A 21,963-nucleotide genomic window follows, 5' to 3' on the forward strand; every position below is an offset into this window, starting at 1 on the left:
AACAAAAAACCCAGGATAGCTAAAACTATCCTCAACAATAAAAGGACTTCAGGGGGAATCACTATCCCTGAACTCAAGCAGAATTACAGAGCAATAGTGATAAAAACTGCATGGTATTTGTACAGAGACAGACAGACAGACCAATGAAACAGAACTGAAGACCCAGAAATGAACCCACACACCTATGGGCACTTGATTTTTGACAAAGGAGCCAAAACCATCCAATGGAAAAAAGATAGCATTTTCAGCAAATGGTGCTGGTTCAACTGGAGGTCAACATGTAGAAGAATGCAGATCGATCCATGCTTATCACCCTGTACAAAGCTTAAGTCCAAGTGGATCAAGGACCTCCACATCAAACCAGATACACTCAAGCTAATAGAAGAAAAACTAGGGCAGCATCTCGAACACATGGGCACTGGAAAAAATTTCCTGAACAAAACTCCAATGGCTTATGCTCTAAGATCAAGAATCGACAAATGGGATCTCATGAAACTGCAAAGCTTCTGTAAGGCAAAGTACACTGTGGTTAGGACAAAATGGCAACCAACAGATTGGGAAAAGATCTTTACCAATCCTACAACAGATAGAGGCCTTATATCCAAAATATACAAAGAACTCAAGAAGTTAGACCACAGGGAGACAAATAACCCTATTAAAAAATGGGGTTCAGAGCTAAACAAAGAATTCACTGCTGAGGAATGCCGAATGGCTGAGAAACACCTAAAGAAATGTTCAACACCTTTAGTCATAAGGGTAATGCAAATCAAAACAACCCTGAGATTTCACCTCACACCAGTGAGAATGGCTAAGATCAAAAACTCAGGTGACAGCAGATGCTGGAGAGGATGTGGAGAAAGAGGAACATTCCTCCATTGTTGGTGGGATTGCAGACTGGTACAACCATTCTGGAAATCAGTCTGGAGGTTCCTCAGAAAATTGGACATTGAACTGCCTGAGGATCCAGCTATACCTCTCTTGGGCATATACCCAAAAGATGCCCCAACATATAAAAAAGACACGTGCTCCACTATGTTCATCGCAGCCTTATTTATAATAGCCAGAAGCTGGAAAGAACCCAGATGCCCTTCAACAGAGGAATGGATACAGAAAATGTGGTACATCTACACAATGGAATATTACTCAGCTATCAAAAACAACGAGTTTATGAAATTCGTAGGCAAATGGTCAGAACTGGAAAATATCATCCTGAGTGAGGTAACCCAATCACAGAAAAACACACATGGTATGCACTCATTGATAAGTGGCTATTAGCCCAAATACTTGAATTACCCTAGATGCCTAGAACAATTGAAACTCAAGACGGATGATCAAAATGTGAATGCTTCACTCCTTCTTTAAAAGGGGAACAAGAATACCCTTGGCAGGGAAGAGGGAGGCAAAGATTAAAACAGAGACTGAAGGAACACCCATTCAGAGCCTGCCCCACATGTGGCCCATACATATACAGCCATCCAATTAGACAAGATGGATGAAGCAAAGAAGTGCAGGCTGACAGGAGCTGGATGTAGATCGCTCCTTAGAGACACAGCCAGAATACAGCAAATACAGAGGCGAATGCGCAAAACACTGAACTGAGAATAGAACCCCCGTTGAAGGAATCAGAGAAAGAACTGGAAGAGCTTGAAGGCTCTCGAGACCCCTTATGAACAACAATGACAAGCAACCAGAGCTTCCAGGGACTAAGCCACTCCCTAAAGACTATTCATGGACTGACCCTGGACTCTGACCTCATAGGTAGCAATGAATATCCTAGTAAGAGCACCAGTGGAAGGGGAAGCCCTGGGTCCTGTTAAGACTGAACCCCCAGTGAACTAGACTGTTGGGGGGAGGGCGGCAATGGGGGGAGGATGGGGAGGGGAGGGGAACACAGATAAGAAAGGGGAGGGGGGAGGGGGATGTTTGCCCGGAAACCGGGAAAGGGAATAACACTCGAAATGTATATAAGAAATACTCAAGTTAATTAAAAAAAAAAAAAAAAAGAACAGTGCTTTAGGGATGTTATAGCTGAATAGGCATCAGCACACAATTATCAAAATCTATATACTAGAGAATAATAATCCCTAATGCATACTATGAATTTAGAAGTACTAATGATGTATTAATATAGGATCACATGTTTTAATATATAATTCATATAACATGGGATGTTACTAATAGTTTCTGTATAAGTGTGTGTGTGTGTGTGTGTGTGTGTTTCTCTGTTTCTGTGTCTTTGTGTCTTACATTGAGCAGATGGTATATGGGAAATTTTTCCTCTCATTCATACAGGGAATATTTCAGTTAGTTTATACAAATGAAATTGGCTAATTTAAAAAAAATAGAGACCTAAAATATGCACAAATTATCAGTTTTTGAGACAGCAAAACCAACTTTACACTAATCCATAAAGAGGCAAGAAGACATGTCATGATAAGCTATGAGCACAACGATAATATTTGGCTCAGTCAGTCAACCATTGAACTGAGAACTGGGTCCCCAATGGAGGAGTTAGAGAAAGGATTGAAGGAGCTGAAGGGGTTTGTAACCTCATAAGAACAATAATATCAAACATCCAGAGCTCCCAGGGATTAAACCTCTACCCAAAGACACATGGACTGACCCATGGCTCCAGCTGCATATGTAGTAAAGGATGGCCTTGTTGGGCACCAATGAGAGGAGAAGCCCTTGGTCCTGCCAAAGCTGGAGTCCCCCATGTAGGGGAATGTCAAGGTGGGGAGGCAGGAAGGGATGGATAGACAAGTAGGGGAACATCCTCATAGAAGAAGGGCGAAGGGGAGGGGATATGGGGTTATGGCCAGGAAACCGGGAAAGGGGATAACATTTGAAATGTAAATAAATAAAAAAATCCAATAAAATTATAAAGAAAAGAAAAAATGAGTTTGCAAAGTTAATACATTGGAATGGAAACATGGCAAGGAATACAGTCCTCTATTCAACATGATCCATCTGTGTCTATTTGCACAACAGAATGTTAGAGAAAGCATGTCTTCTAAAAGCTCCATGCTTGTAGACGAGGTACCCCTTATCATCTCATTCAGTGAGAATAGAATAGAAGTCACTAGGGATTCATAATGCAGCAGTTGCTTAGAAACGACATTTTCTTCTCTCCAGAGAACCAAGGGATGGATGGAAATCTGTGATGTGAAAAGGAGTCAAGCTAGACTGCACAGTCTCAAGTAGGTAGGGTCATTCAAACCTCAGTGTTAACAACTCCAGTACCATGGTATAGACATTTTCTTCATCTCTAGTGCAGATTCATATCTAAAGATAAAGTGCATGGCCATGATAAAAACTGAACTGATAATTTATTGGTAAGCAAAGCCTTAGTGTACAGTTCCATGATATGGAGAGAATAGAAAAAATGTGCTTTTGAGAACTTACTATCTACCATACATTTTTATAAATGTTTTACCTGCATTGGGAGAAATGGATGGGTGAATGCAAAGAAGTGAAGTGAAAGTCTTTTTGAGGACAATGCAGACATTCCAGGACGCTTTCTACGAGACAGAAATTGTTAGTTTATGGATACAGAAGGAAGGAGAGTGAGTCTCCTTTGGGGAAGTGATGTCTGGAAGGAAGCTCATGCCACAGTGGCTATCTTAACACTTCATGCTTCACAGGTGAAGCAATAACTGGGCTCTGGTGTTCCTAAGGTGACATTAGAGAGAGTCGGAGGGTGGTTATGGTTGACGGACATTATTCAAATTACATCACATACTTGTGTTTCTCTCTTTACTGAGCCTCTTCTCTGTCTTTTACACTCACTAAGCCTGAATGAACTCCAACTTAAACACATTGCTGCCTGTCCTCAGTTCCCGCCAATTCTAGATTCTGCTGAAAGACTCGCTCTCGCTAGTGTTATTTTTGCCTTGTTTTTATGTGCTGAACTCTTCAGAGCATTTCCAGAAATAACATCTTAACTTTTGCCCATTCTATCCTTTTGTTTATCATACTTCTCCTCTACAAAAGTAGTTTCCTTCAGCCAAGGACACAGCAGAAACCTTGATACTTGTTGGCATGTGACTCTCTGGAGCAGCTATTCTAATAGTAGCTAAGTTCATGATGACTTTGAGGAAGGTGCTGTTGTTATCTAACAGTGTGTTAATGGCAAACTGAGATTGAAGTGGTAAGATGTGGATAAAACCCAGAGCTAGGAAATTCTGTGCAATTATAATCTAAGAAGGTAGTCACTTAACTGTAAGCTAAAGTCTTATTAGATTTATCATTATGATGTTCTTCCTTTGTCGGAGGAAACTGTAAATATACTGTTGAGGCCTTACCTCCAGCTAGCCAAAAATTTCCTATGTATTGCAGTACTTTTCTTTCATGGGTGCTGGGGCTATAGACATGCACAGTTAGACTTGATGAGATGTGTAATCAGTTAAAAGAAAATTATTAAACGTGATTTTACTGAAATTCATATATATACTTCAACTGACATGCTACTATAATTTAACAAAAATTAATAGTTTACATGATATATTGCCAAACATAGATTACATGAAATATAAATTTTATAGTAACAGAATTAAATTTTGATCATTAATTTAATCTTATGGTTGAAGCTTTTCAAAACACATTTTAAACATAGCTAGTTAATTATAAAAAGGATTTTTTGTTTTGCAAAATTAGCACGTTACATGTTCGAAACTGTCAGGATTGTTCAAACAAAGTGTAACTTTATGGTTCTCCTTCCCTATTTCCAACAAACCCCCATCTCCTCCTCCTACTGGAGCCTACCTCTTCCACAGAATCTTTCACCCTTTCATGTCTCACATATTTTTGGTATATTCCCATCTTATCTCATTATCTAAGTTTATAGCTCTCACATTCTTCTCTAGAGTGTTTTTAGACTTTATCTACACTTTCAGCATCCTACATATATACATAAATACATTGTAGTCGATAATCAGCGTATGAGGGAAGAGGTGTTTTTTGTCATTTTTTATTTTTTATTTTGTTTTGTTTTAAGAGATTTCTAGTATTGTTAATGATTATTATAAGTACCTTAATGAAAAACCCTCTCTTGAGTTTCAGCCCTGTTTTTGTTTGTTTGTTTGTTTGTTTGTTTTAGTTCTTTCTTTTTATTAACTCTCACAAAACTACTTCTGGTTTGTTGAATCAGTAAGTCAGACAACACTTGCAAAAAAAAAACTTTTAAAAAGATATTTTACCCTGAGTAGATTCGGCTTCTGTCAAATGTTTTCTCTGCATCTTCCCCCACCTCCAACATAACTTGTAATATTTGGGAATTTCGTACAATATATCCCGATCACACTCATTGCTCATTCCTTTCCAGGTCTACCCTCCCACCTTTGCTCCAAACAAAACAAAACACCTAGTTCAATTTGTGTTGCCCACATTCTCATTGGAACTTAAACTCACTGTATTCAGCCCCTTAAAGAAAACTGCATCCTCACCTTCCCCGCCATTTATCCCCAGAAACCATCAACTGTGAAGAATTATATTTCATCATCTTCAACAGCTTTCTTTATTGGATATTTTATTTATTTACATTCCAAATGTTATCCCCTTTCCTGCTTTCCCCTCTGGAAACCCCTTTCCCATCCTTCCTACTCAGCTTCCCCACTACTCACCCACCCACACATCCTTGCCCGCCTCCCTGATCTGGCATTTCCTTTCACTGGTACATCAAGCCTTCACAGGAACAAGGGCTTCTCCTCACATCGATGTCCAAAATGGCCATCCTCTGCTACACATGCAATTGGAGCCATCGGTCGCTCCATATATACTCTTCTGTTGGTGGTTTAGTTCCTGGAAGCTCTGGGAATCTGGGTGGTTGATATTGTTCTTCCTATCCTTAGTCCTTTCTCTAACTCCTTCATCCCATTCTTAGTCCAATTGTTGGCCGTGAGTATCCATCTCTGTATTTGTAAGGCTCTGCCTAAGAGCTATATCAGGCTTGTGTCAGCATGCACTTCTTGACATCTGCAATTGTGTCTGGGTTTGATGACTGTATATGGGATGGATTCCCCCAGTGGGACACTCTCTGGATGGCCTTTCCTTTAGTCTCTGCTCCACACTTTTTCTCCATATTTCCTCCATTAAGTATTTTGCTCCCCCTTCTAAGAAGGACTAAAGCAACCAGGCTTTGGTCTTCCTTGAGCTTCGTGTGGTTTGTGAATTGTATCTTGGGTATTCAGAGAATGACTTAACTTAGGAACATACATACCTATATGCTGGGGCAAAGTTAACAAGCTGACAGTCTTCCATCAACTTGAGGGAATGTATAATTCTCACATTCAAGAGAAGAGTGAAAAAATAGACAACTATACCTTTGTGTAAAAAAAAGTTCCAAAAAATAAATTAAAAGGTAAAATACATGACAAATAATTCTAGACTTGATCATATATTTTCTCACATTAATGTCTATCTGAGAGCACAGTATCATTTGGACACATCTACATTTGAAATGTGAACACAGTGCAGCATTCATGAAAATGAGATCATACTCTGGCAAGCATTTAAACTGTTCTGACAGCAGTTAAACTTTTAATACATCCACTTAATGAGCCAATCCATTCGTATTGGTAGACCTTACCTTATGGATACAGATTTATAGCCTATAAAAATACAAAAGGATTAAAACATAAAATTTGTGGAAAAAACAAAAAGATTAAAAAATAAAATTTGTAAGAGTCTGGAATGGCTAATAAGTACTTACTAACTCTTTACATAATACTTACTGGTCATCTTGTTCACAAATACCTTTCTTTATAAGATAGATGTGGAATGACTAGGAACTAGCAATGGAAAAAAATCAGACCCCATATAAATAAAGAAAGAGGATGAGTTTTCACTGAAGCAAATTAAAATCATCCATTCCTTGATGTGGAGTCACTGGAAAAAATTCTCAATTCAAAATCAACCTCACAGAAGGCAAACTCAAAGTGTGTAAAAACATTCACATTACTGAATTGAAAACCACATGTACGGTACACAGTTTAATGGAACCAAGTCCAGAATAACATTTAGAAAAAGCCCTAGTTCTTACGTTTTCATAGAAAAGGCAACAAAAAATGCTTCCGCAATTTTCTCTGTTCAACCATCATTCTGAATTTTCACTGGAAACCCAGTGACTATTTAGTGGATGTGTAATTTTCATTACTTATGAAGCTCCTCATTGTGACCAGAACACATTTGCCGAGATGCATATATCCTTGTAATAAGCATTTTGACTTCAATTCTAGTCATTTTTCTTCTGTCATCTTATATCACTATTGGGTGGCAAAAATTTTATCATAACCTTCAATCACTGTTATCTCACCCTCATAGAAGAAGGGAGAAGGAGGATGGGATAGGGGGTTTATGGACAGGAAACCGGGGAAGGGGATAACATTTGAAATGTAAATAAAAAATATCCAATAAAATAAAAAATGAAATGGCACTCAACAAAACTGCAGGTAGTATTACCACCATCCAAAGAGCACACATGGATAGACCCGTGGCTTCAGCTGCATGTGTAACAGAGAATGGTTTTGTTGGGCACCAAAGGGAGGAGAAGCCCTTGGTCCTGCCAAGGCTGGACTCCCCAGTGTAGGGAAATGCCAGGGCCGGGAGGGGTGGGTAGATGGGTGGGGGAGCACCCTCATAGAAGAAGGGGGAGGTGGGATTGGATAGGGGGTTTATGGACGGAAAACGGGAAAGGGGATAACATTTGAAGTGTAACTAAATAAATCTCCCCAAAGAACAACAACAACAACAACAAGAAAACAAATATGCATCTGTGGAATAATAATAAAATATAATATAATAAGATAAAACAAACCTAACACATTGAAAATGTGACATGACTATAAAAGAGAGCAAGAGTAGGTACATAGGAGGATTTGGCAGGAGAAAAAAGGAGGAGGATTTTGTAATTAAAGTACAACCTAAAAATAAAAGAAATAATTGTAAAACATGAACACTGTGAACTAAAAATACTAATTTGTCCCTTATAAACTTCTTCCAAGTTATTCATGTGAATCAAGGTGAGGTCTTGCTCTGTCAGGATTATTCAGTGAAATTAACCTGTGAGACATAAATGCGTCTTCAGTTTAGCCATGATATTACTTCTGTGAGTACCACAGACAGCTTCTAGATATCGAAAGAAGATGACCATCATGAAAAAGGGTAATCAGCTTTGCCCCACCTCTATTGATTTAGGTGCCAATGTCTAGATTGGTATCTCAATGCATGAGATGGCTGATTCAATCATCTTGGTACAAAATTAACCATCACACACATATACACACATATTTTATATAGTTTACATATAAAATGTTTATACATATGTGTGGATGTGTGTAAATATACACACACTACCATTGAGATGTACCCTCAGCTTTGTTAGAGGAAGAATTGAAGGAGTTCCAGCAGATGGCTGTCCCATAGGAAGACCAATGCTGTCAACTAATCCAGACTCTTAGGAATTCCGAAAGACCAAGCCACTAACCAAAGAGCATCCATGGGTTGATATGTGGCCTCCGGATACATATGTAGTAGAGGACTGCTTTGTCTAACCTCGATAGGAGAGGATGTGCCTAATCCTTTAAAGTCTTCATTCCTCAGGGAATGAAGATATCTGGGGGCACAGTGGAGCAGCCTCTTAGAGTCAAAGAGGAGGAGGGATGGGGTGAAGAACTCTGAGTGGGTGGGAGTACTGGGAAGGGCTAACATTTGGAAAGTAAATAAAATAATTAATTAATTAAAAAATAAATTCTATTCTTCAGAGATTAGTGTTCTAACTATAACTGGTAATGCACTAAAGCCATGATTTCTGGGAATATATTGAATAAGAAAGTGATAAAACCATCAACTCTTATAAAATATTTATCAAAAATGTAAAAATATGTTAAAGCTGAAACATTTAAATATAAAGAATATTGAATTAGTAAGTTTACATATGCAAACATTCAACATTTCATATATAAATATTGCTGCTATGTTGGCTTCCTTTGAATTACCATTTTGAACTGGCACATCCACAGAAAACAAAATTACTGAAATGCTAGTAAAAGTTGGTTCAAAGTGTAGTGACAGGTCCAATCAAATCATGCTCTCTATCACAAGATTTGGGATTGTACATCAAGTATAATTTGTGGCCTCCATATGCAAATATGTGAGAAAACTACTCCACCAAGGTCCTTTCACCAGAATATATGTTGATTCTCTGATTGGTCTGATTGTCAACGTCTTTCTGTGAAAAAAACACCTCAGATCAGTGTTGCCTGTCATAGCAGGGCCTATCATGTACAAAAGTGCTAATGCACTGACTTCAGAATTGTGATATTTAACATGGGATGATGTAGAGTCCTAGTAGAGACTTTAATTTAGTGACATACAAGATCATCAAGAGAAGAAACTATATAAAGTGTTAGAAATATTGAATAAACCTGGGGCTAGATTAAAAAAATATTAGAAGTCAGCTTTATATGATAAATTGTGTAAAGCTACAGATGCTAATTTTTCAGAATACAACAAAAACAAAATATAGTTTTCAATTGGAGATAAAACCAACAGTCAAATTTCAAACTAAAACACTTCTGGGTATCTATCTGTATTTTATTATATTATGTATAACTATCATGTCAACATTAATGTATTACCTACAGTTCTATCAAATACTTAAGAGAAAATTCAGAATTTTCCATTTTCATTATTAATAACACTAAATTGCCAGAGTAAGCTACTGGTGAAATATTGAACATAAATGTAGAAAATAAACTTTGATGGATTTGTCTTTAAATAACGTAAGTTTCTTGTTCTGGTTCTGAGAGTGTAACCCTGAAGTGTAGCTTTAAATAATTACTTGCAATATGTTTTTAAAATACACACATTTGTTCATTATAGGAAGTCAATTTCCAAAATGTACCTAATCTTGATTGTAGAAAGAAAATGTACATTAAAAATTCTCTACCTTAATAGACCATGCATATGTTTTCAATTAAAATGTATGGTTTTGAAAATAATGCTATTTATATATTCTGCTTATAATAATGCCTAGTTATTTTTTATTCTAAACAAATGGATGAATTGAGAATGTGACTCAGCAGTGAGGGCCTCCCAAACATGTGTGTAACTGAAATTCAATCTCTAACATTACCATAAATGGATAAAAAATGAAAAAAAATATGAACCATTTTCACTCATTTTTATTTTTCTTCCATTTCACATAATTTATTTTATCAATTATATTATAAATATAGTATCCATTTATTACTCTTTATATTTATTCACTTAGATTAAAATCTGGTGTCTTACAATCAATATTGTGTTTAACTTAGAACTATTTTATTTCATCATATATTCGCCAGAAGTTTCAAGCACAGCTGAGTGAATGTCTATGTAGCTTTTGTCATTCCAAAAAAAAAAATAATAACACATGGTATCAAAGCCAAGAGACCTGTGTTTATACCATGTGTCTATAATATTTAATTCCTGTCTCACTGACATAACTGACAAAATGATCTAGGTGACATCACCCATTTACCTTCATATATTTCTTCTTATAATTACAAGAGGACACCGATCCAGATTTACACTGACCATAGATTCAGGAAGAAACTTAAAATTCAGAAAGCTATGCCTCAAACTTAATAAATTTTTCTGCACTTTATGGCACAACCCTAGGAGAATGACTGTATTTTGGAAGTTGAGAAGGAAATAGACAGATAAAGGGTCTAGAAGGGGAAGAATCTATGCAATCTTGAAGCACATGAACTTCCTAGAAAATCATTGCCAGTTGAGCTTGAGTCTTCCCATGAGGCTATAGGGTCCTTCACATCCAGGGCTATAACATTCTGCCATCTTTTCTCCAAGTGCTCCTGTCACTAAGACACAGCTTTATATGGAGTAAGAACATTCTAATTAAATCCCACCTGATTTATGATTTATGCGTGGTGAGAGGTTGGGGTGATTTGGCCCCTCACAGACTGTATAGTCACCCTACAGGAAGGGCCAAACTTGGTTTCAAAATGATGCCTTGCCTATCATTTCATGGAGTTCCAGCAAGTTTTTCAGAGTTGGGAAAACTCTGTATCTCTTGTTACATTGCCATCCTCTTAACTTGCCTAGGAAACCTCATTCATGAGGTTGTGATAAAGATGTGTAGTTACCCATGATAAAGGTCATGAGCAAAGGTATTTCTTACAGCTGTGGCCTTCTATAGATTCCTATGAACAAGTTTACAAGTGGCAGAAATTACCAGAGCAGCCTTACAACAACTCTTGTGTCAAGTACTTGCATTTTTTATTTTCTTTGGTAGTAGAGAAGTAGTTCTTAGCTTGTGGGGTCATGACCCCTTTGGGGGTCAAATGGCCCTTTTATGGGAGTCACTTAAGAACATTAGGAAATACAGATATTTATATGATGGTTCATAATAGTGGCAAAATTATAGTTTTTGAAGCAGCAATGAAAATAATTTTATGGTTGGGGTCAGCCCAAATTGAGGAGCTGTGTCAGAGGGTCGCAACATCAGGACCTTTGAGTGCCACTGCAGTTGAAGAAAATCAGATCCCCAGTTCTGTGAAGTATCCTGAAGCAAAAGCAACCCTGTCTTTTTCCAGCAGGCTTTTTATAGTGTTGTTCTGAGAGTTTCATACAAAGAGACTTTTTAATGGCTTTAGGCAACATATTTACAGTTTAAACTTTAGAGTTCACATTTTCTTTCCTTTTTCATTGTTCCCTGCTCTAAGTCTGTCAACTGGTTGGAATTTGTAATTTATGGCTATGCAGCAATCCGAGGTTCTTTATCCTCAAGTGATCTTTTCCCCCTGAAGACTTACGTTGGTTGATAAGATACATCTGGGAATGAATTGATGATATCTCAGGATCATCATGTCAAGGTTCTAAGCATGCTCTTCATGTGATATCCCTGTAAAAATTGTACAGATCTTTCAGCATCAAAATAAAAAAGCTGAAGACCAAGTGAGTGTATGGTATACCAGTACTCTAGACCCCTTACAAAGCCATGGACTCCATATCGATTCTTAAAAACAAAACAAAGTTCAGTATTTTTTACTTACGGCTTTTGGACAAGTAAGTAAATACATTAAACTAGGATAACAGATTTAAAATGAATATGCATTATTCATTTGACCAGCAACTGTTGTATAACTTATGTGGACTCCTATATTTGGGAGTTCCTGCTCTGTAATTTCTGTTCAAGCAGTCATGATTCTTATGACCTTCTTGTTCATAAGAGGGCACCTTGCCAGGTCAATGTAGAGAATGTTGATATCTATAATATATATTATATATATATATAGAGAGAGAGACAGAGACAGACATGCAGACACATGGACAGAGAGACAGAGAGAGAAAGAAGCATAGACACAAATAGAGCAAGAGGCAGCAGGAGGGAAGGAAATTAGAGAGATAGAAATAAAATGACAAAGACAGAGCTCTTCATTTACTGAGTTAAACTTTCTAAGTGACTCTTGCATCTACCCTTTGTGTTTTTCTTTTATATTAAAGCCACAAATATTAATTCTCTACTATCTATCAAAGAGAGCACACAATATTGAAACTTACAATAATAGCAATTAGTTTAACATTAAGAAGATATGTTTAGTCAAACCATTCAAAACCATACCAAACCAAAGCAAACCCAAAACAAACCAACTAAAAACCAAACAAAATCATCTAGACAGAGTGTTCAGCATGAGATTTTGGACATGGTTTGATTGAATATTTATCAGCCAGATACGTAGTAGTGTTACAGACAGACAGACATATGTCAGTATGTTGCTATCTGTCAAATGTAACTCTTTTGTACAATATGAAAACTTTTTAAAGCTTTATATTAGGGTGTGTGTGTGTGTGTGTGTGTGTGTGTGTGTGTGTATGAGTGTGGTGTGAGTGTGTGTGTATGTGCATGTGTGTGTATGTGTGTGTGTATGAGTGTGGTGTGGGTGTGTATGTGTGTTTGTGTGTGAATCCACATGAGTTTTGTGTATGATTTGCATGTCCATTCACAGCGTGGCCAGAAAAAGGCATCAGATCCTCTGAAATTATAGTTTCAATGATTGTGAGCCATCATGGAGCTACTGTGATCTAAGTTCTCTTAACAGATAGACTACCTACCTATCCCCAACTTTTAATTTATAATACATTAACTAAATATTAACATTTAATGTTTGACATTTTATCTGATAAGTTTGTTAAATCTTGCCACATTAGTTCAGAATTGCAGTTGTAACCTAGAAATACAGTACTCAAACATCTACCATAACAACAGAAGGACTCTTACCCCTTCAGCTTTAAACTATTCATTTTATTTCTAACTTGAAAGTGCTGATTATATAGTGTGAATATTAATTAGCCTTTGTGCACTGTAATTATTTTGTTTCTAAGTAGAATTTTTTCAAATTAGAGCTTGTGATAATTTACCAGAAGAATTCGCTTTGTTGGATGATCCTTCTGTATGATCTTAAAAGAAAATCTCATATCATGCTTCTTTTTAGAACAAGTATGTCATTAGAAAAGCTGGATTTATATACACTGACAGCATGCATAATTTGATCCTGCTGGAAGTCATAAAATTCATCTCTTCCATGTGTCTATCCAGACAAGATAAAGAAAACACATAGTTCCTTATTCAACTTCTGGTGTTGAAGCTAGAACAATAGAATTTGGAGGATTTAATGCAACTGTTAGCTATAATTATCTGTGCTTCACAGACAACTAATAAAGACCCCAAATCTGCCTTTAAGGTGAATATACAAGATTATAGGATGCCAAAAATTCTTAAAGTGTAAAAATAAAGCAAAGAATTAACATCTAGATTTATTTTTCCAAAGTGAAGATAACCTTCATCACACATTGGTAATAGTTTGTGCTTCTACTACTGGTACTGATAGTACAGATAAGCTCCAACTCAAGCCTTATTTTCTATCATGTTGAAATAATCCTATTAATTAAAGCAAGCAAATTTCTGTAAAATTTGACAATTAAGCTATCAGCAAATACTAAATTGTGATCTTTCTGTGTCAAGGTAGATTCAGATATCCAGTGGCCTCTTACATTTAGACATTCCGAGTCTCAATGTCCAAGATACTCTGCTGTCAATATTTCATGTCTTTGGAGAATCTTGAGGAAGATTTATATCTTTATTTATATCCAGTAAGAGGAAAGAACCCATTCAACGTGTGCTTACTTTCCACCAGCTTGATCTATTTGGTCTGAAGTCCTCTAGAACTTTGTTGGGTTCACATGGAACTGACACTCTCCAAGAACAAAGTGAATGGGAACAGAAAGCATAACTAATTCAAGAAAGAATGCTGAGGAAAAGATATTTGACATCACTGTGTAATTGCTGTAATATACTCAATGTGGCTTATGTTAGGGTGAAGGGTGTGCCGTCTACCCATCAGGACACATTGTCTTAAAGTTCTTCACTTTCTAAGAGGTTGGATTTGTTGGTTATTGTAAACTTATATTTTGTAACTTTAAAATGGAAATGTCTGAGAAATAATTTCATAAAAATATCATCAATAAAAAAAGAAAGAACAGGCAAATTTTTTTCTCTCAGTTCATTTCCAGAAAGCATATTAGTCTTGTTAGGTTTACTTACTGGAAATCAAATGGTGCATACACGAACTACAATTTTTTTTAAATAATGGATTTTTGCTGGAAGAAAATGGATCATCATTGTACTAAAAAGTAATAAAATGATTGTAGCTGGTAAGAGTATTTTAAGAATTAATTTTATATGGTAAATATCTCAGAGTCAGCATATAATACATGTTCAATAAGTGTATCTGTACAGAAATATGCCACTTTGTCATCTATTAAAATGTACTATGTTTCTGTGTCCTGTATTTTTTTTAAATGAAACAATGCTTCTCTGTTTTAATGTGAGCACATAGGCTAAGATATTGGCATTTTGTGTCTAGGAAACCAAGACAAAGTCACACTGCGAGCAACTCAAGACGGGTTTATATTTTCCCCACTGTTACATATACCACTTTTACTAAAAGGTATTCACATCTTTTTTATTGATTTCATTCACAAAGGTTTTTTTTTTCACTTTTTGCTTATTCACTTTACATCCCTCTCAGTGACCCTTCCTGATCACCACCACCCACAATCCTTCCTTAATCCCCCCTGTTGTTATCCTCTGAAGAGTGTGGAGGGGCTTCCAGGATTTCCTCCTACCCTGGTATGTCAAGTCTCTGCAGGGCTTGGGCTAGGAGAGTCCTTTCCCACTGAGGACAGACAAGACAGCCCAGCTAGAATAACATTATCTCATGGACAGGAAAAGCTTTTGGGATAGTCCCAGCTCCAGCTACTCAGGACTGATATGAAGATAAAGTTGTAGATCTAGTTTGTATGTATGTATGTATGTATGTATGTATGTATGTATGTATGATCCCATGTATGATCTTTGGTTGGTGCCAAGGGTCCAAGTTTGTTGACTCTGTTGTTCTTCTTGTGGGGCTCTTATCTACTTCAGGGCCCACAATCCTTTTCTAGACTATTCCGTAAGAGTTCCCAAGTTCAATCCACAGCTGTGGATGTCTGCATCTGTCTGAATCAACTGCTGGGTGGAGCCTTTCAGAGGACAGCCATGCTAGACTCTTGTCCTCAACCATAACAGAGTTTCATAAACATTGTCAGGGATTGGTGCTTGCCCATGTGATGGGTCTCAAGTTGAGCTGGTTATTGGTTGGCCATTCCCTAAGTCTCTGCCCCATCTGTGTCCCTGCATTTCTTATAGACAAGATAAATTTTGCTGTGCTCTGAATACTAATGGGAATCTTTCATATAAAATTACGGCGATTAAGAAGACCCTCTTCTTGAATTGAAAAGATATGTGAGATCCAAAAAGCAATTCTCATTTAATGTGATATCACTCATTATATTTTTCAAAATGGAAGTTTCAATTGCTAATTGTATCAAGACTTTAGCAATTTGGCAATTTGACAGAATTTTTTTTCTTTTCTTTCTTTCCTTTTTTTCTTCCTTTGTGTGTGTGTGTGTGTGTGTGTGTGTGTGTGTGTGTGTGTGTGTGTGTATGACAGATTGTACCTTCTAAGGTAGCCCTTCCTTCCTGTTTTGTCAATGCCTTGATGTGATTTTCTTGAACTTTCCTGATGATGTGACCTTGACCTTTAGCTCTCTCTATTCTTTTTCAGCACAGGAGGAGAAATTGTAGAAGTACTACCTCCAACAGAATGTAGTTGGAGTGATGGGATTACTCTGACATCTGAACATGAATGGTTTAGTCATCTTCATCTTACTCTCTGAACATGTTTGTTGTCATCATTCCACAGAGTGCAAATTGGGCTTCTAACGAGTAACAATAATGTAGATAGGAAAAAATAGGTTTATTCTAGTTATAATAAATCAATTCAATGTTATTTTAAAATATTTGTTTTATACAGAATTATTGATAGTCATTGTTATACTCTGAAAAGATGTATTGATAGTTCAAATACTTTACATCCTATTTATGACATAGGATTATAAACTAGAATGAAAGTTATAAATGCATATTGCAACCCATCCCATTATATAAAATTATGATTCCATAGATAATTGGTAACTTGGATATACAGTGGTATTCATTTTAATACTGCTGTGACAAAGATGATCATGTGTAAGAGGAACCGTTTACAGGATTATTTTGTAGATACAATATTGCTACCGATTAAAGAGATGTTGAAATTATTATTATTAATAATATTATTATTATTACTATTACTATTATTATATATGAGTCCTGGTCAGGTAGAATTCTTCATCCCAGCTGCAGTTGTGTTTTGCTCTGGCAGCTCTGTTGTTCTTGGCTGGGTCACCTGTTTGGACATTGGCTGGCTACAGGCTGGCACAGAATGTTACAGTTCAGGACACAAGGTCAGTTTGCTACCAGATTTCTTATTTTTTTGCATATTTGTCTGGATATTTCCACATAGCCTTGGAAACAGTTTTTAGAATGTGCATAACTAACAAATTTTTTGAGACCTCCACATAAAGCCAATACAGTATCACATCTGGTTTAAATGTCACAAGAGTACCATCTCTTCAAGGGAGAGGGACATAAACTTCATCATTTGAACAAAACTTATGAAAAGTTACACTGCAAGGGATATAAACCGGGGAGGAAATGACTATACTCACTTTTATAAAGAATTTATTAGAGTACATAACTAATTTTTATTTTGAGTATTTAAATCCTTATGTATTTTCATAATATGTTGAATGATCATATTTAATATTGACAAATAGAAACACTTATTAAAGTTTGCTATTTCCTGGTTTTTCTCTCTCTAAACCAAACCCAATATGTTTAATAATGTTCAAAAATAAGCATAAAAAAATTTCCTTTGAAAGGCAGTGCATTCCAGCCACAAAAGCCACATTTATTCTTCTAGTTAAATTCATTCCACTTCATTGCTGACCACAAAATGATAAACACTGATATAACACAATGATTTACAGTTCTTTTGAACAGGAAGCAGCAGAAATAGATCGAGAGGATGAAGGGTCTTTAAGTGCTACATGTTTATCATGCCATTTCACACAATCATCCCAACTGATTCTATTCAGAGTTTCATTCATGTAAGTTTGGAACCTTATTAGTAGTATGGGATGGAAAAGACCATGATGGTCTTCTATGGTACTTTATAATTAAGTATATACTCAAAACAAAAGTCTACTCCATGTGATGGTAAAGCAAATGTGTGTAGGTAGAGGTGACATGAGTCAATGTTTTCTATATAGATATCAGGGTAAAGAATTTTTTGAGATCATCAATAGCCCCAAGCTGAGCATGACTATGAATGTCTATTTATATTCTCTTCTTATGTGTAAACCTTCAACCTGTTAAGACGGTTAAATATCCTCACATTGCTGCTAATAGAAGTTCTATTTTTTACATTGGCAACTTTTAGTTTTACAGCCTCCAGGCTTATGTGTCTAAATGTCAGCTGTTTAACATTCTTGAGATTTCATCATATGGAGGCTGATCTTAACCAATTCCAACTGTGCTAAAGTCATTCAGTCTGGGCAAGAATGGGAAGCACTGGGATCAGACTGGCAGTTTAATTATTTTATAAATCAGTCCAATATAGTCTTCTACTGAAGATATGATAATATTTTTATCATGATTATTATCATATTTGTTTACCTACTTATGTAGATGCATCCATTATTATGTTAAAGTTGTTTTTATCATGGTCAAGATACACTTGTGAAAAACACAAGACAGAAATCTCTCTACCACTTAGGCACCAACATTGTGACTCATGGGAGCTATCTGTAAGTCTTATAGTATTGGTGATGTGAAATATTTGCTTGGATCAAATAACTAATTATAAGAATAACAGAAATTTACAGAAAAATACTCATGGAAGCTTAAATTATGAAGCAATGATGGTTTCATTGAGTTTTATAGCTCATTTTTTATCACACAATATTCAATATTGGAAAGGGTCCTGTGCTGCATGATGATATCTACCCATGTGAAATCACAATACTTTTAAATTGTGATAGATGAATGATAAAATTAAAAGTTATGTTGTAAATAAGAATAGTCACCCATGTTCTAATATATTGGATGAAGAAGCCCAGCTTTAAAAAATCTTACATGTAAGCTGCAATGATCATGTCAATGTGGATCAGATAAATCGAGATGAACACAGGAAGGGATGATATCAGCCCACAGGAAGAAGGCAGACTGATACATGTGAAAACTGGTCAGGTTAGCAGTCCTGAAAACAGTTAAAGGTCATGTGGAATGTAATGAGAGCTGGGCAGAGAGCAAAGGCTCTAAACATTTAGCCATAGAAAGAGTCACATTATTTATTGTGAGTAAAATATAAACCTGTGGATTATGCTGTACATGGAAATGTCATGACCTGGTTGGGGTGTTTGGAAAAGAATGTTATTTGATTTAAGAAAAATTACCTTTGTAACACGAAGTTTAAGAAGCATCATTAATCACTGTCCGTGTGAATAGTGTGGTGGCTAGGACTCCAATGTGAAATGTTAGTGAAGTTTGATGAGAGAGATCTGGAAAATGTCCCAAGATTTGTATATTAAATGTGGGGATATGAGAAAAACAGGCATGAGGAATGATTCAAAAGCTTTTGGGAATACTAGAGCGATACTGGTGCAAGCAAGGATCAGTGGGTAAGAGCTGATATGGTAAAATTTACAGTTAGAATGAATTATAATGCCACACCAGTCAGGTATAGCCCATTTCTAAGTTTAAATGAAAAAAGTGAGCAATCTGCAATTAATGCCTGTTCCATGATATGCAACATTATTTTAATTAACTTATTTATTCATTTTGCATACTGATCGTAGCCCCTCCTCTCCTCCCAGTCCCACTCTTGCAAATGCATTCCCCAATTACCTCCTGCCACCCCCTTCTCCTCAGAGTAGGGAAAGTTACCCTGAGTACCACCTGCCCTGGAACATCCAGTCTCAATAAGATTAAAAGCACCCTTTCCCACTGAGGCCCAACAAGTCAGTCCAGCTAGAAGGGGAACTAATGGCAGGCAACAGAGTAAGAGACAGTCCCCACTCCAAATGTTAGGGGCCCATATGAAGACCAAGCTTCACATCTGCTACACATATGTTGGAGGCCTAGGTCCAACCCCTGCATACTCTTTGGTTGATGGTTCAGTTTCTGTGAGCCCCCAAGGGTCCAGGTTAGTTGACCCTGTAGGTCTTCTTTTGGTGTCCTTGATCCATCCTGCCCACTCAATTCTATTCTGCACTCTACCATAAGACTCCCTGAGCTCCTCCTGACTTTTGGCTGTGGCTCTTTGCATCTGTTTCCATCAGCTGCTGGGCGAAGCCTCTCAGGAGACAGTTATGCTAGATTCCTGATTTCAAACGTAACAGAGTACCATTAATAGTAAGAGTGCTTGGCTCTCTCACTTAGGATGGGTCTCAAGTTATGGCCGTCATTCGTTAGCTGTTCTTTCAATCTCTGTTCTATCTTTATTCCTGCATGTGACCAGATGAAATTAGTAATCAAGAGGATACAGATAAAGAAGGAAGAACAAGACACTAGGAAATTCAGCACTCAATTTTAACAAAGGTATTTTAGCAAATAAAGTTGCAATTGCTGTAACTTTTCCAAATCATTCAACTAATAATATACAGAAATATTTATATCTCTCTAAGCTTCCTGTGTTATAAATGTAGTAAAGTCATTTAATGCTCCACAGAAATAACTCCCATTATTAATATTTTCATATTAGTTAGATAAGGCCTTTCTACTTCCTGTTTTCTTCTTTTGGACTATTTTTTAATGCCAAAAGAATTGGTATACATGAATGAAAAGGCAAAATGAAAAGTAATATAATCTATAGAAAAGGTGTTCATCTTAGCAAACTTACATTTTGCTCAGGACAAAAATCACTGATTTTGAACTTTATCCAGTAAAGGAAAACACATCTGCTTTTAAAATATGTGAAGCATTTTTACTACTATCTAATAGATGAAATTTAATAGAGATTGACTTCAGTGTGATTTCTGTAGTAGTAATTATTCTTAGCAGGATGGGAATTGTAAATATGTTTTATTTCAATGTATAGTAGATACAACATTCATATTTATAATAGATAAACCTATTCATTGAAATCTTATCATACTCTTCCCATTTACCCTTTGTAGCTTCCCTTATATCCTATCAAAGTGCCATCCCCCTATGTTTCTGACATTTTTATTTCATGTTTCATTAGAGCTTCCTCCCTATGCATGTCTACACTGCCATACTATTGTTGTGGAGGGAAAGCACTTGAGCATGAGAAACTTACAAGTGGCCATATACTTAAAAAAACAATGAATCTTTGAGCTGGACATGGTTATATTTGATATGGATTCCAGGACTCAGAATTCAGAGCTAGGTAACTCTCTTGGAGTTTGAAATCAACCTGGCCTACATAGTGACATTTTGTCAGCAAAGTAGATTGCTAACAAATTCAATAAGCCTCCAACATATGAACGTTTCAAAGTCCAATTCCTTGGGTGGTAGAATCCTGTCACAAATTTGAAGGGTGACGTGAAATCGAACAAGGTTAATGATTTTCTGAATGTTTGTTATCTTCTCTGAATTCTTCATTACTTGCTATATAGTAAATAACTTCTTTTTTTTTTCTTCTTTTCCGGAGCAGGGGACCGAACCCAGGGCCTTGCGGTTGCTAGGCAAGCGCTCTACCACTGAGCTAAATCCCCAACCCAGTAAATAACTTCTACTGTGCAACATGTTCTCTCTATTTTGGTGAAGAACTGTAATACTTTGGCAAATATGCATGCTACCAAGTATAATTTTAGGAAGTCTCAGAAAACAATCTTTGAAGTAGTCCTCCCTCAAGTCCTTTTGAAGCTAGATTTATACAGTGCTCAAGTGTGCACACATTTGGTAGAGTTAAATGAATAAAGGAGAAACAGATTTTTAATATATGCCAGGTTGAAGAAATGCCTATGTAAGAATCACTTCTCTAAACTCTGGGTTGTAAGATGCAGGATTGGTGAACAGTCTAATTCCTAATTCACAGCTAAGTGTGGAAAGTGATGAGGGCTTAGGGAAAGTAAGTTTGAATGGAAAAGTGAGTGAAAGCAGTCAATTGCACAGATGTTTAGTGCTCACCACATTTTATGACTTTTTCATTTCTGTGTTCCATTTCTCTTCACTGAATGCTTGTCTTGCTTACTTCATGACAAAGTGTGTTTTCAAGCCCTGTCGAATTCTAGTAAGAACCTTGAAGTGCTTTCTTCCTGGTGAAGGACAGCTGAACTAGGGTCCCTGTACTTCCTAGGCGAGTGATAGAACACTGATTTAAATTTATGGTGCTAATGATTTTAATGAATTTAGTTCATAATTAATTAAAAATATAATTATTACCTAATCTCAAATTTTATTTCAAAAGGAATGAAAAATAAATCCCTTTTTTGATAATGCAAGTTGCTTTAAAA

This window comes from Rattus norvegicus, chromosome 11, assembly GCF_036323735.1.
Source record: "Rattus norvegicus strain BN/NHsdMcwi chromosome 11, GRCr8, whole genome shotgun sequence".
NCBI lineage: Eukaryota > Metazoa > Chordata > Mammalia > Rodentia > Muridae > Rattus > Rattus norvegicus.